Source organism: Mytilus galloprovincialis, chromosome 1, assembly GCF_965363235.1.
Source record: "Mytilus galloprovincialis chromosome 1, xbMytGall1.hap1.1, whole genome shotgun sequence".
Lineage (NCBI taxonomy): Eukaryota > Metazoa > Mollusca > Bivalvia > Mytilida > Mytilidae > Mytilus > Mytilus galloprovincialis.
Window position 1 is genome coordinate 27,610,769 of NC_134838.1, and position 15,854 is coordinate 27,626,622.

The 15,854-nt window shown below is 31.3% G+C and overlaps 1 long non-coding RNA gene across 1 annotated transcript; it reads right to left on the reverse strand.

The window, feature by feature from the left end:
* Positions 1 to 1,061: 1,061 nt before the first annotated feature.
* LOC143073448 (uncharacterized) lies at positions 1,062 to 13,208 on the reverse strand. The gene is made up of 3 exons (XR_012977509.1): positions 13,147 to 13,208; positions 1,580 to 1,763; positions 1,062 to 1,137 (listed from the first exon to the last, which is right to left on the reverse strand). It is a non-coding gene; the product is annotated as an uncharacterized LOC143073448 (long non-coding RNA).
* Positions 13,209 to 15,854: the final 2,646 nt, after the last annotated feature.

The window sequence follows — 15,854 nt, forward strand, 5'->3', positions numbered from 1 at the left end:
GTTTGTGACAAATTAGGAACATTTATGTCATTGGTTGCCATGTGTCAATTTTTTTCGATTTATGTTATCAAGTTATACCAAGATAATATTGTGTTATTATCCATTGGCTGTTATAATTCTATATATGTTGTGATCATTATTGCAGTTCTACGTTTGTTGAATGACTTGTAGGTCACTCCATACAGAATTGAATCACATGGATAGATCAAAACTAAGTTTGTCTTCTTCAAATGATTCTTTATCAAGATTCATTACCATTTGAACATGATTATGACATTTATTCAAACAGAGAAAACAAAGTTTGTATTCTATTCCTTATAGTATGCATTGCACATGGTACTATAAAAATTTGGCAAGCCAAATGTTCTATTGTATTGTAATAGCTGCTTCAGAGAAGGAGTATTAGGAATATTTAGGTGTTTGTATACTTCTTGACACTCTTGATCAATTGCACTCAATACATTTTTCGGTACTTTAGTCATCCATTTCATTGAGACAAACAGAGAATCTGCCACATTTACATTGTATTTCATGCCGAATGACATAGCATTCCCTTTAGTATGAGTTATCAGCCAACTGTGAGTTTCGTTTGTAAATTGAAAGTTTAGGTAAGTATATAATGATTCAGTCACACTTATTGGATGTGCAGAAAGACATTCAAATTTCAAAGAAAATACATTCCCTCGCATTTGATGATTGCAATTGTTAATATTTTTGACCATCTTGGTACATAATTGATACGACAAATGTTTTATTTCTCGATAATCAACATATCCCAGCTCTCTACGAGAGTGTAGAATCGCTCTTGGGTCCCTTACTAAATGGATAATCTTGATGTCGGGAATTTTTGAAACAACTTCAGGAAATATATCAAATGATATTCTGATAGTTTTTATCAGAATACTTATTGAATTTTTACACATTGCTTCCAACTTGTTTACACATCTAGCCCTCGTATCTGACTCACTGAGAAAGTGAAAGTTGTAGCACTTATTAAGAATGGCGTGTCCAGTACCTTGTGGAAAAAACTTAAACGACACTAACACTTCCACTGGAAGATCATTAAAGTTACAACTGAATATGTTGTGAAGTACGTCTGATACTTTCTGGATACTTTGGACCTCAGTTTCCTCATCTCTTCAAATAAATAACAAAAAATAAAGTATTATACATTTATAAGAATAATACAACCAATTAAATTAAAACTATCAACATAATGATAAACACAAAACCTTCTGTAGTTTCATAAAAAAAAATCATGAACAAATAGTTGCATAAAGAAATGCATGTGGAAATATAAGAAGTCAATACAATTTAATTACTGGAAAATTTTAGTAACTTAAATTAGAATTTGTGAGTGGGATTAATAATCGATATCTTTAAACAATGTATTTCTATCCTATTCCATGAACAAATAAAGAAGAAATTTCAAGAAGCATATACTAATGATTGAGTAGCTGAATAAATATTTCATAATAAAAGTGGAGAAATTACTTAAATCTATATTTATAGTTCTTTAATTGGAGTAGCATGTGCCTTCATTGAGATCAATTGTGATATGAAGAATCGGATTACGTACCTGCACACAGCTTTCCAGGAAGATCTCCGTTTTGCAAATTCTTCCCGACAAATACCCCAGAATGGTTCGAAAACAAGAAAGGAGTGTCCACTTTGTCGAATTATTTCTGACGTAAATGTAGACCCGCTTCGCATGTACGAAACCAACAATATTTTATTAATCGTTGACTTGGATCTCTGTGCCCCTAAAAAATATAATAATGGACAATGATGGCAAGTTGAAAACAAACTTTATGACATAATAGATCTTTTCAGCTTCCCAATTGCAACCATATCATACAAATGTAGCACCATTACAGCATTATAAAAGTATCAAAGTCCCCCACCTTAGTAGTAGTATACACACTTCACCTGTATAGTGGCTATATACGTTTCCAAACCCATTCGGTATTTAAGAGTCTGCAGCTACTTCTTAGACTGTAAAACGTCACCATTGTCTGAGCAGAAAATGTATGGACAGGGAGTACATGTATGTCAAAGAAAGTCTCGTCCCTTTTTTAGAAAATGTTCACCGGAAGATACCAAGGCGTAGTTGATAAAGGAGTAGGTCCGGTAAGACCCCTTTTTGGCCCCAAAATATAGCAGTTTTACAAAATTGTTAAAATGTAAACGTTTAGTTATTTATTGGACAGTAGAATGCTTCTGCTACATACAAATGGGCTGTTTCTGACAATACAATGCACATATATCGGGTGCTAGCACCATTAAGTCATGCTAAATTACTGAAATCTTCACAATTCTAGCATTTTAGTTAAATTTTAGACGGTTTTCGTGTAAAACGAAAGTGACCGCATTCGTGTTCATCCTTAATATTGAAATGTAAGTTGTATTTTATGATAATACATAACATATATAAAGGTTGAGGATGAACACGGATGCGGCCACTTTCATTTTTGACAAAAACCATCTGAAAAGTGACATTTAATTTTCGGTATATTTGGTAGATTTTTCATATTTAAGCTTGAATCGAATCGTTTTTAATGACTAAATCAGTTAAAATCTTTCACATAAACTAATTGATTCAAATGAAATAGACACTTAAGTGTTTAAAAAGTGGTCAAAATCTTTCGTCAGATGAACTTGAAATTTGAGGCCAAAATCGGTCCTTACCGGACCTACTCCTTTGCCGAATCACCTTCACAAATAATACATGATTGTCTTGAACAATATAGTCTATGTTATGACGTTGTTAATCGTCCGAATGTTTTATAGTATTCTTTTATTTGTTTCTGTAAATCATTACTTTATTTTGGTAATATCTAATTGACTAGGCTCGGTAATTATACTGCCCGTTATGTTCTACCTCGCTTTGCTCGTCCGAACATAAATCATTTCTTATTCTATCAAAAGAAACAACAAAGACTAATATGGCAGGAGATACACACCAAACAGTTTTAATATAACATGTTTTTCGAAATACATGTATACCATGCGATTGAATAGTTAAAGTCTATACATCATGCGTCATTATATTATCTATATAATCATCTCAACTGTTCATACTAATATCTACAAAAAGAAAATACAAAGAATTAGGATTTATACAAAGCATAATATTACAATCTAAATGTAATAAAGTTGTCGAATAAGTTTTGGTGTGAGAAATATCGATGAAATGAAAAGGGCGCGTAAAACAGTATACAAAGTGCGAAAACCGAATAACTCAGTATTGCGCAGCAGAAATAGTGATAAATCTTAAAACGAAAAGAAATACAATTATGTTCTACCTCGCTTTGCTCGTCCGAACATAAATTTATTTCTTATTCTATATAAAGAAACAACAAAGACTAATATGGCAGGACATACACACCAAACAGTTCGACAAAACAAAGGAAATATGTGTAGACTTATCATGTTTATCTATTGTAATAAAAGTTCATAATATCTAATAAAATTTGTAGATTTATCTAACAAAGTCCTTATATTTGTATAAAGTAACATTCGTTTATCGGGGAAAATTGTTTTAACGTTAAATAAGCTACAATTAAAAATTGCTTGCTAGTCACTCTCTGTGATTAATCATGTTAGTAAGAGATAACTCTGGTTAATTTCGCATTCAATCTCCCATGAAGGGGGAATAAATTGTTCGACTTTCATTAACGGCTTTTTATATTGGTATGTAATTATTTTAAACGTTACAAATTCATGAAATTATATTCGTACATTAATGTCTTTGATACACCAATAACAAAAACTGAAATTATTTTGTAATTATTCAAAATTAAATCAGAAACATATACTTAATCATAAAATAATGAACCTGTTAAAGGGAGACAATTCCTCATTGACTTTTTCGAATCTAAGCATAATACAAAGGAATGTCACTCTTGCATACAAATGGCACTTAAATGTAGTAATTAACTGTGCATTCACCCAAATACAGATTTAATTAAGTCATGAACATTTCGACATAGTTTTTTAATCTTTATCAATACCGGTTATAAACATTTCACAAATACATGACTGTTAAGATCCGACTAAATACCTATATCCTGATACCGTCAGGTAAATACGCTAGTAGACTGGTATAAATAAGATACCGTATGAAAATAGTAATTTACAACTTCAAATTATTGGTAACAGATAACCTGTTATATAAATTTTCTTTTATGAAACTGTCTTTTAATAGATCAGACTTATATCGACTGTGTGCTTTTACAAATCTTTCTTGTATTCTATTATTAGCTGCCGGAGTCGCGCCTCCGCTCCTCAAACTATGAAGACCAAATTTACTTTTATCAAAACCTGCTTGACACAAAGAATCTTAAAATAGCTCTCTTTTTCTAATATATGATATAGGTTTGTTAATTTTGCATAACGTACATGTATAACTGTTTTACCTCGTAATTGCTCTAAATACATATTCACTGGAAATCAAAGATAAATTAAATATTTTAATAATTTAAAATATTTCTCTAATGTTGTCTGGACACAAGTTCGAGTTATTTCTAGCAATAAAAATAGTGTTGCCCTGTTTATACACATCAGTTTTACTACTTTCTAATATAATATCTAGATGAGATTTGTGAAAAAGATAAATTAGATGCTTTAATATATGCAAGCTCGCTGAAACGCATGAAAACCCAACAGCATCAAACAACATATTCTGAAATTATTAATGATATTCAAAACTTCATAATCATCGAAAACGTTTTGTAAAATTTTAGACGTAAAAAAAAGACTTATATTGCACTTGTTATCAGACTTAATCAATGCTTGCAAGGATCTCATTCACGTAGTTGAGATCAGTTGAAAAATCCTATCACAGGAGATAGAAATCCCGTCAAGGGGAAAAAAACAAAATCCCATCACGGGAACGGAAACAAAATCCCATCACAGCAGACAAATAGAGTTATATCACGAGAAAATAAACTAAATCCCAGCACATTAGCGTCAGCAAAGTCCCATCTAGGGAAATAATCTTTTCGATTATAAACACAAGTCATATAACAGGTTGAAAGTCGCAAATACGCATCACGGGTAATTGCAATGTCTAAATAAACTCCCATCACCTGAAAATTAATATATAATTGCCCTCAGCTTCTGAAATCTAACCTCAGGACGATAATGTTAAATAATAATTTCTTAGCAACGAAATTCTTTTTTTCAAACAACACATTCTAAAATTCTTAATATTATTCAAATTTTCTTTATTATTACAGTGACTTGACTGTTAGTGTTGCTATCTGACTATTGCAACTCATTCAAAATTTTGACCAAATTGCAATTCGTTTTATAAAACCAAACTGTTCAACTGGTCAGAACTTTGAACAAACTGTTTAGTCAAAATGTGAAAGTGCAAGGTGATAAAATAAAATATTCTTACTATAATATAAGACTTTAAATCCACTTTAATGTTGTTGTGACAAAATTAGTTTAACAGTTTGTATAGATATATTATATGCATTACCATGCAAAAGATGAAATGTAATTTTGAATTGCTATAAAAATGTCCAAACTAAGCTTTCATTTTCTTTTGAAAATTCTACTATATTCGTAAGAATCAGACATCATTTGAATAAAAACATCATATATTCAGTAGAATAAGTGTGGAATAACAATATGTTATTGATAAGTTTTCATGGGGAGATAACCTAAAACCTTACTATTTCGAATAAAGACTTCATTAAAGAAAAAATAAGTATCTCCCCATGGAAATCTCCAACAAACATATTGTAATTTCACACATATTTTACTGAATATTAAATGTTTTAATTCACATAATGTCTGATTCTTGTGAATATAGAAGACTTGTCTAAAGAAAATTTGTATGAAAACTTAGTTTGGACATTTTCATAGCAATTCAAAATAACATTGCACCTTTTGCATGGTAATTACTATAATATATCTATACAAACTGATAGACTGAATTTTCACATCAACAGTTAAGTGGAGTTAAAGTCTTATAGGATTGTAAGGATGTTTAATTGTATCACCTTGCACTTTAACAACTTGACTGTGATTTTTCTACAGCAGTTTGTTTAAATTTCTGACCAGTTGAACAGTTTGGTTTTAAAAAACAAATTGCAATTTGGTCAGAATTTTTAATAAGTTGCAATAGCTGGAGAGCAACACTAACAGTCAAGTCACTGTAAAAAAAATTTTGTAAAATTTCAGACGTGAACATAAATTACTTATATTGCGCTTATTGTCAGACTTAATCAATTCTTGAAAGGGTCTCCGTCACGTAGTTGAGATCAGTTGACAAATCCTGTCGCAGGAGATAAATAGAAATCCGATCACAGGAAAAAAAATCCCTTCACATAAGATAAATAGAGTCCCATCACGGGAAAATAAACAAAATCACAACACAAGAACGAAAACAAAATCCCATCACAAGTTATAGAGAGAGTCCAATCACGGGGAAATAGACAAAATCCCAGCACATGAACGTAAACAAAATCCCATCACGGGAAATAATCTGTTCGATTATAAACACCTATAACTGGTTAAAAGTCGCAATACCCATCACGGGTACTTATATTGTCTAAATAAACTCCCATCACGGGAAAATAATATATAATTGCATGCCCCCGCTTCTGAAATCTAACCTCAGAATGAGAATATTGAATAATAATTTCTCAGCAACGAAATTCTGTTAATATCAGAGCCTATTAGAAATAACCTGCTGGGTTTGGCGTACTCGATCAAATATTTCACGAAGTATTTAAACCTATGATCATTTAATAACCGCAATAAAGACCAAACCGATGACGACGTCCATTTCAGTACGAGTAAAGTGCCTTGACCTTTACATGTCGATATATGTGAAATTGATCTAATTAATCTTAAAGATGGCGCAATTCAACAGTTAAATTTTGTCTGCAAATAGGTCACACGTGTATGGACCCCACACTTTAACAAAATGATTAAAATACAAATAGGATACAAACCAATCATCAAAGTCAAAAAAAATACTGTAAAGATCAGCAAGTTCGTTCTAATTTCTAGGTATCCATTCTTTTTCTGGATAAATACTGAATTTTAAACAAAAAATAAAAATAATCGGTGTAAACTGTTTGCTGAAATATGGAACTAAAGACAAAGTAATAAAAACTGCCTTTAATTCTCTATAAGTCAAACTTTAAGATGCTTCTGTATTAATCCACATCTTGTGGACTACTTGATGAACTGTCTCTACTATAAAACCAACACATGCGTGACTGCTAGCGCATGTATACACTTTTCTGCCAGATAGATAGGTTTGTTAGAAAAGATATGACAATTATTCAACCAAAAATTCATTTTCTGCTGTGCTTTTAATGTTAAAAATATTCTTCTGTTCCGAAAACCAGACTTAGCAACCAACTTCACCAAATTTCTACTCATGATTCTACAAATATTACCTAAACTAGGCATGAAAGAAAAAAATTTCCCGGTAACTACTTAACTGTCTTGCTGACAGCGTATACAAATGTATCGATGTCTTTTTAAAAACGAATAGTTTTATCTAAAGGAAGATCCAGAATTGAATTATTCATATCTCATCCATAACCAAGCCAAGTTAATTTTTGAGTATGCTTCCAAACGCCTTTCTCTTCTGTAATGTATAATATAATTTTTAAGGCCCTGCGAACGGCAATGCTTGACAAAATGACGTAAAACTTTTGAAAACACGTGCTGATGTATATTACAAATGGGAGAGCTGACATTTTTAAAGTATTTAGTTGTGTTCTGAAATTTCCACAAAAAAATCCAATATGTGCGATGATCTATAACAAAAAGGAAAGTGATCTTGGCATTCAATAGCTACCCCAGTTTCTAAAAGCTTATTAATAGCATGCTCCACGAATAATGCATGCTGAAAAGCAGAAATATTGTTCATAAAAAGGTATTAAATAACCGCTAGAAATTACATTGAGAACAAAATTGTTTGCTTTGTAAATATCTTTCTAAAATGAAAATTTTCGTAAAGGCTACCAACATAAAATGGGGTTTTATTTTATGAGTGAATTTTCATAATCATAATCTTACTCCTGTAAATTATCAAACTGGTACGTAACTGTTTCACTGCTGCTGCTTCTTTTGGGGATATCTGCCTACTGGTCTGAGACACTGATAGACCCAACGACCTTTCTTGTTGCAGTAGTAACATAGGGTTGCTCCTTTCATTCCATCAAAGTACTCGCGTGATAAGTAAACCCTTTTTCCACCAGCCGTGCTCCTACTCCTCTAGACGAGTCTTCTGTATATGCTGCGCTAGGGAGAAGAAAAAGATCAGAACTAGCCTTTTCTTCAACGGAATTCCTGTAATAAGGGTTCGGACGGTTGGCAGTATCCAGTTGACGGGAAAACAAAGAAAGGGCGTCTTCAGGAAAAAATTCTACATGATTACCTGGGTCTTTTTGATTTGGCGGTTCATTATCTCGGTTAGTACATGTAGCATCACGTTGGTCCTCGCCGTCACTCATGTTGTACGTAAAGTTGTCGAACAAGTTTTAGTGTGTGAAATCTCGATGAAATGAAAAGGGCGCGTAAAACAGTATATAAAGTCCGAAAACCGAATAACTCAGTATTGCGCAGTAGAAATAGTAATAAATCTCAAAACGAAAAGAAATACAATCATGGTGTTATTGTGCTATGATAATTGTTTGTAATCTTGTCTTATGTTTTTGTATGTCTATCAGCCTTTTTGATTTTCTTGGTTGACATATTTGCATGTTTTTATAGAAATTACGGTTATTACACAATGTTCACTGTTGTTTTCCTGATTTTGACATTTGTACCTATAATGTCAGTTTGATTTGTTAACTCAGTGTTGTCAATATAATGGAGTTTTATGAGACTGTCATACAAGGTACAGGTTATGCTAGCTATAAAACCAATTTTAAACCACCATTTTGAATTCCAGTACATTGTCGGAATATTGCAGCTGTTAATAATTCGTTCGATGAGTTTGAGTTTTTTTGGGGGTTTTTTTTGCCATTCGATTAGGGACTTTCCGTTTTGTATTTCTTCGCTGTTTGCCTTTTATATTATTTTATTTTTTTCCGTAAGTTTTTGGGACGCATCTTAATTTGGTTCACCGTAATGAAATATCTGTCTCGGAAGATAGCGGACATATTTTTGTTCTGATTTTTCCGAATGTGACCTACCAAGTTTAACTTTTACCCGCTTAATATTAACATGAGCAACACGATCGTTCCCTCATAAGGAGCAGGATATGCTTACCCCTCCATACCACTTGAGACCAACCTAATTTTTGGTTGGGTTCGTGTTGTACATTCTTCAGTTTACTTTGTTGTTGTTCTTTGTGTATTATTGTTTGGGATTTTTTGGGATTTTTTTTTTATTCATTGTGTTGTCTGTCTTTTTCGGCGTGTGAGTTTGAATGTCTCACTGGTGTCTTTAACCTCTCTTTTCTACTACTTAAAAGATATCAGTGTACCAAAAAAGTTTAAAATTAGTGGAACGATTATTTATTTTTAATACTACGACGGTAGACTACATGCTTTTTGCATAGACAGGATTATCGTAAAGTATGTTGCTGTTGTTTGGAATAAATATCAATTCGCCAATGTTTTTGTTTGAAGCCATTCTAAACTTTGTTTGTGCGCTGTTAGGATTGTCAGACATTGCGCACGATAATCTCTGTTTATGACATTGCTGTACAAATGACTACACTGTGTAGAACTCGACACAATCTTTGGTGTATTATTGTGTATGCACATTATGTTACCAAGCTTTTGATCATCACTTTAATACACATTTATGTTTTAATTTTGTCGTTCATTCCCATTATCATTTTAATTTTATAATCCCCAGTGATGCGTTGCCCATTATTTTTTGTATGTTTATATTTATAATGTCTAAAAATAGCAACTATCAACATCCAAAATATTTAGGCGCGGATCCGTTTGTGAAAATAAACTGATACATTACTGAATTAAAATTATATAAATGTCTAAGAATATAACTTTAACACGCTAATTAATTTCTAAAAAGTTCTATTAGATATTAAATGGAAATACGCAATATTTCGCTAAACAAATACACTTCATCAGGAAACTTCCCCTTTACAACGGGGGTAACCACATGCGTCATAAAAAAGCAAATCAAAGTATTTACAAACAACATTTTATGATTGTAATAAATATGGTACAAGAAACTTTCAAATATTTAGAACTCTAATAAATACATCAACGCTAAAATATCATAAAACATTGGTTATCTCGAAAAAGTACATTACAGAAAAAAAATGCATATTTCGGTTAGGGAAAATTTGGCAAATTATTCATTGTTTTACAAATTAAAATGAGTCTTAAAGATATACACCTCTGAGAAGACAAACACTTCTAGAATTAAACTTTTTTCCTTAACCTGATTTTAAGGTTTATATGACAGTAAAGAAATAATTGTTGAAGAAAAAAATCATATGGTGGTGCACTTTTTATTTTGCTACACCCCTTGACAATATCCAATTGGTGATTTTCCCATTTTTCATCAACTTGTTCCTATTTTTGAGCTATTATCGTGAAAAAAATCACAGTTCCTTATTTAAACTTTAAAAACTTTCAATAAAAATGAAGATGAAAGTTTATCCTATTTTGATGCTTTTTTGTGCTAAATTTACCATGCTGTCAATTTTGTAAATTTGTGATTTTTCTCAGTTTTAAGAACAAAATAATTTTTTGAAATAATTCCAGAACGAGATTTTTACGAGACTGAAACGTCAGAAGAATGCATCCTTAAATAAGTCCTCCTATTCAATAATATCATGAACATGGTAGCAACTATATTCAGAAATATACAATGGGAAAAATAAAGAGTTCCTTTCAATAACTTTATGTCATTCTTTGCTTTGATAGAATCATGTCAATAGTGTAACCAATATAAAACATGCATTAAGTTATTAAGAAAAAATGTTATATACCAAACAACTGTTCTAAGTTGTTGTTAAGGTTTAAATTACTACTTATTGTCATTATTTTTATAGGTATGCGTTCTATTTTAAATTACAGAATAAATTGTTGTTCAAACTTGGCCATCCTAATTATGGTCGTTGTTAATATTAGAAAATACACTAAAACTTAATATATGAACAATGTGCAGGACTGAATGATTCGATAATGTCTAATCCTTCGAAGACGACCTAACAAAACTTTCATTTGTTTGTGAAAAATAAAAAATCGTCGCATTTGTAAATAGTAACAGCATTGACCCTTCAGTAACTCCAATGACACAAAAGTATCACTATTGACAAACAATCTCAAATGTTACTTTTATTTAGTATTGAAAACCAAACAATGAACCCTTAGCCAAAAAAAAAAAGAATGAAAAATAATTCTTAGGCTAAACAGTCCCAACTTTTATAACATAACATCAATAACTAAAAATGTCAATAGTGTTAATGTACTAGATAGTGTCATTGGTGATACCAGCATTCACCAGTTTGTGAAAACTCTGTATAGGCTATACATTTAAATTGTTAAAACATTAAATAATAATTATATACCACAAATGATATGATGTTTCGCTTATTAAACATGTAAGAAAAACTAAAAATGTTGATTGCCATAATATATTCAGTGGTGTTACTATACTGAAAAAGTAAAATCACAAAAATACTGAACTTAGCTATAGAGGAAAATCAATATGGAAAGTCCATAATCACATGGCAAAATCAAATAACAAAACGCATCAAAAACGAATGGACAAGAACTGTCATATTCCTGACTTGGTACAGGCATTTTCAAATGTAGAAAATGGTGGATTAAACCTGGTTTAAACCTGAACAATGGTGTTACTTTTTAACGTGGTCTCATCATCGACAGTAACACCAAAGATCTACAAGTATATTTTTATATTTAGTTGCAAAAACGTGATTCATTCCCCTATTCCATATGTTGTCCTTGGTGCATGTTTCTACAATCAATATCTCCTCTTCAATCAAAGTTTTTATAAGAGTACATCATTGACACTATTTCAATTTACGATAAAGCTTTAAATTTACCGATTTTTAAGATTCTTTTGATAATTTTCAACACAGATTGTTTGCATAACATGCTAACTGGTAACATTGTTACGGGAGAAACTGTTGTAAATGATGAAATCTTGAGAAATATATACTCTTACCCAACCAATATGCCTTTTGGTTACACCAGTTACTTAAACAATAATACTCTTCATTTTGTGGAAAATGTTTATCATAAAAACCAACATACACCTGCGATATCATTAACAAATGTTTGTTTGTATCAAAATGCAATAAATAGTTATAATTATAGATCATCGATGATCATCTCAGCGAGATTGGTTTTCCCGCTTGAGCCGGTACGGCGAAAGCGAGAAATGCAATCGAATTTAGATGACCAATAATAATCTGTTTATCGTTATTTAACCTATGACGAAGTTGTCAATTTCGTGTCAATTTCATAAGCAACGTCACTTGCCTCCTTAGTTTCCAGCGATTATTTTCCAATAAATCCTATTATCGCTATTTTACAAATATTTCCTTTGATCTTACTGTCTGTTAATTTTCCTTCTCAGCGGAGTCGAGTAATATGAAAATTATCGTTAGAAAATAAGAAAGCATGTGGCTTTCCTAATAGAATTGACATGAAATTGACAACGTCGGCATAGGTAAAATATCGATAAACAGATTATCATTGGTCATCTCAACGATAATCTATAAATAACAAATGATATTTATAATAGTCCAAGTTTAGGTATGAAAGGTATTATAGAAAAAAAAATGACAGTTGATTCTAACTATATCCAAGGGTTTCAGAAAATATTACGGATGTTTTTATAACATGCGATACTGTAAACTGTATATAGAATATCACAAAAAAATCATATATAACATATACATGTGTTATTTTTTATATATGTTTATGTCTGAGAATTAGTAGACCAAATAACATATATTTGCATGTTTTTTTTTACAATGACCAATATGCATATATATATAATTTGAAATCCATAAAGGATTAAACATGTCAACCTTGAAATTAAAAATGTTCGCAGTTCAAGATATTATACATTAGAAAACTATATCAAGTAGAACGAAACGTTCATTTATAACGTCTGCAAATTTTTTTTTCACAATCTTATCTAAACTATTACCTAAGTCTGGAGAATACAAGGAAACCGGATCACCTATCTTGACCTGTATTGGTGCAAATGGCGGCAACTCTGAAAAACAGATATCCATTTTTAAACTATCGAAACATGCTTGTATGTCAGTACTTTGTTTCTTTTGACAGCCGTTAAAGAAGGACAACCTAACATAAAGTGAAAGATATTTTCTATTTCATTTTATCACTATGATGTAAATCAAAAATTGCAAAATGTAATTTTCTTACTAATATCATAAGTCCATTAATTTAGTAGCCTAGTCAGGAGTTCTAGTAATATAACCTATAAAATTTTTTGACACACTCAAATTTTCAATGTTACCTAAATCACTGGTGTTAACCTGATCATCGTAATTGCAGTTGTACGACGATCCCAACATGGCGGAGCCAAACAAAAAGTAAAATCGTCTTCTTCTAATTTCTCTATGTACAAACCTTGTATTGAAGAATTACTCAGCCGCTAGGTTAATATTCACGGTATTGTTGTGTGTTTGTGTTATAAGTATCTTATGTGGACTTGTAATCGAAACTCCCAGATGTTTTTGTATATTATGATCGTAACTTGATTATTAGATAGTCGTAACTTGGACATGATAATAGTGAATTACAGTGATAATCGTAACTTCCTTTATATGATGATGGGGTAGGCGACTTTATATAATCGTGTTTGATAGTATGACTAGCATAATAAATGAATAATTTACTAGTTTCGTTTGCTATGTAGATATATCCTTATATTTTACAAGTTATAATTGATTTTAAATGTTAATCATGATGACAAAAAGAGCCAAACATTTTCAGTGTTCACACATTATAAATGGAAATTACGTTCATTTAACTTTTCAAGTACAGATATGATGAAGGTCACGGTATCTTATTATCTTTAGAACTATAATTTTAACTTTAATTACAAGGTTATATATATATATTAAAGATGTGGTAGGATTGCCAATGAGACAACTCTCCACAAGAGACCAAATGACACAAACATTAACAACTTTTTGTCACCGTACGGCCTTCAACAATGAGCAAAGCCCATACCGCTTAGTCAGTTGTTATGCGTTTGTTATCTTCAAACAATATTTTTGTTATCCCCCGCCGCAGCGGGTGTGGCATTAAGTTTTTCAATTGTCTGTCTCAGTACGTCCGTCTGTTAGAACGTCCAAATGTTTGTTTCCGTTCTCTAACTTTAGTTTGCCTCAACCAAATATTATAAAACTTATACAAATTGCTTATAACTACATTATTCAGATCAAGTTCGAAACTTGGTGACATCAATTTCATCGTTCTTCAGTTATGCCCCTTCAGTTACATGAAAATAGCGGCTGAATAATTCTTAAAGCAAAACGTGAACACAGAGAAATTATAAGAGGACGATGTTACTTGTTTTTGGCTCCGCTGTGTTTGGATCATCGTAACTGCAACTACGATGATTAGTTTAACACCAGTGCTAAATGAATTCCTTAAATATTTTGTAACCAAAACTATCCTGATTTGTAACTTGTAATCTGTTCATATGTTCTTGTTGCACAAATTACAAGACGCGGCTGAGCAATAATTTGCTAAATACATCATATCAAATCACATTCAGTCATGAAACTGTGAAAGTTAATTATACCCTAGTCGAAGGTGACACATTTGCTTTGTTTTTTTTAAACAGATATATTTTTAAACGCTTTAATTTCAAGTTGAAGCTAGCTAGATAAGGGTTCACATTTTTAAACTGGATCATTTTCATTAAAAATTAACAACACGTCAACCTGAACTTTAAATATGTTTTATGTATTTTTAATTGGGCAGCTCTATATATGATTATATGTTGTTTTGATACAAATAGGTAATTACCTTCATAAAGTATATATCCAGCAATTAACAAAACAGTCAGAATAAAGCCCCCAAACCAACAAAATCGTCTCATCTTCGCTTACGTACTAATCACATTTAATCTTATTCAGGGTTATACACCAACACATGTCAGATTTTCTTAACAATTGTTACATATCAGCATACTTGATAAATTCTGAAATGAGATTTAACAAATTTTGTCGAGAGTGACTTTAATTTTGGTTTGAATGGAAAGAATAAATACTTGGCAGCGTTTTTGACATGAATTTCGATAATAAAGACGAGACATGTCCCGTGAAAGAAAACAATGTCACAAAACTGACTAGTAATGTTTTCAGACGTAAGGCACACGCATCAATAAGTTTTTGTTGTAAACTCTCTTTGTTGATGGTTCAAGTTTTATCATTTTTATTTTAAAAGTTCTCTTTTAATGACGTGTTTGGTCACAAAATAATCATTTCTTCAAAAAGGAAAAAAAAGCTGATGAAGGTGCGTATTTTTTTTTATTTATTGTTTTCTGTTCATTCAGATTATTGCACGATAAAAAATTTTATGGGGTTTAGAAATCTAAAGATGCAGGGTTTCACTATTTAAAAACAAATACAATTTTAAACTCAATAGTATCCCATATATTTACTGTGTTAATATTAATACAATGCTTACTGCATGGAATGTTTGTGGCCTGCCTTGCTTCATCACAAAACTGTTTACTACCATATATTTAAAATACTCAGCAATATTCCTTAAATTCGTATATATTCTGCCTTTTTACAAGGGTCAACCAGAGATCCACGTGTGATGATTATTAAGATATAAAGCGCGTGTGGCTAACCAATTAAAAGCCTTGTATCC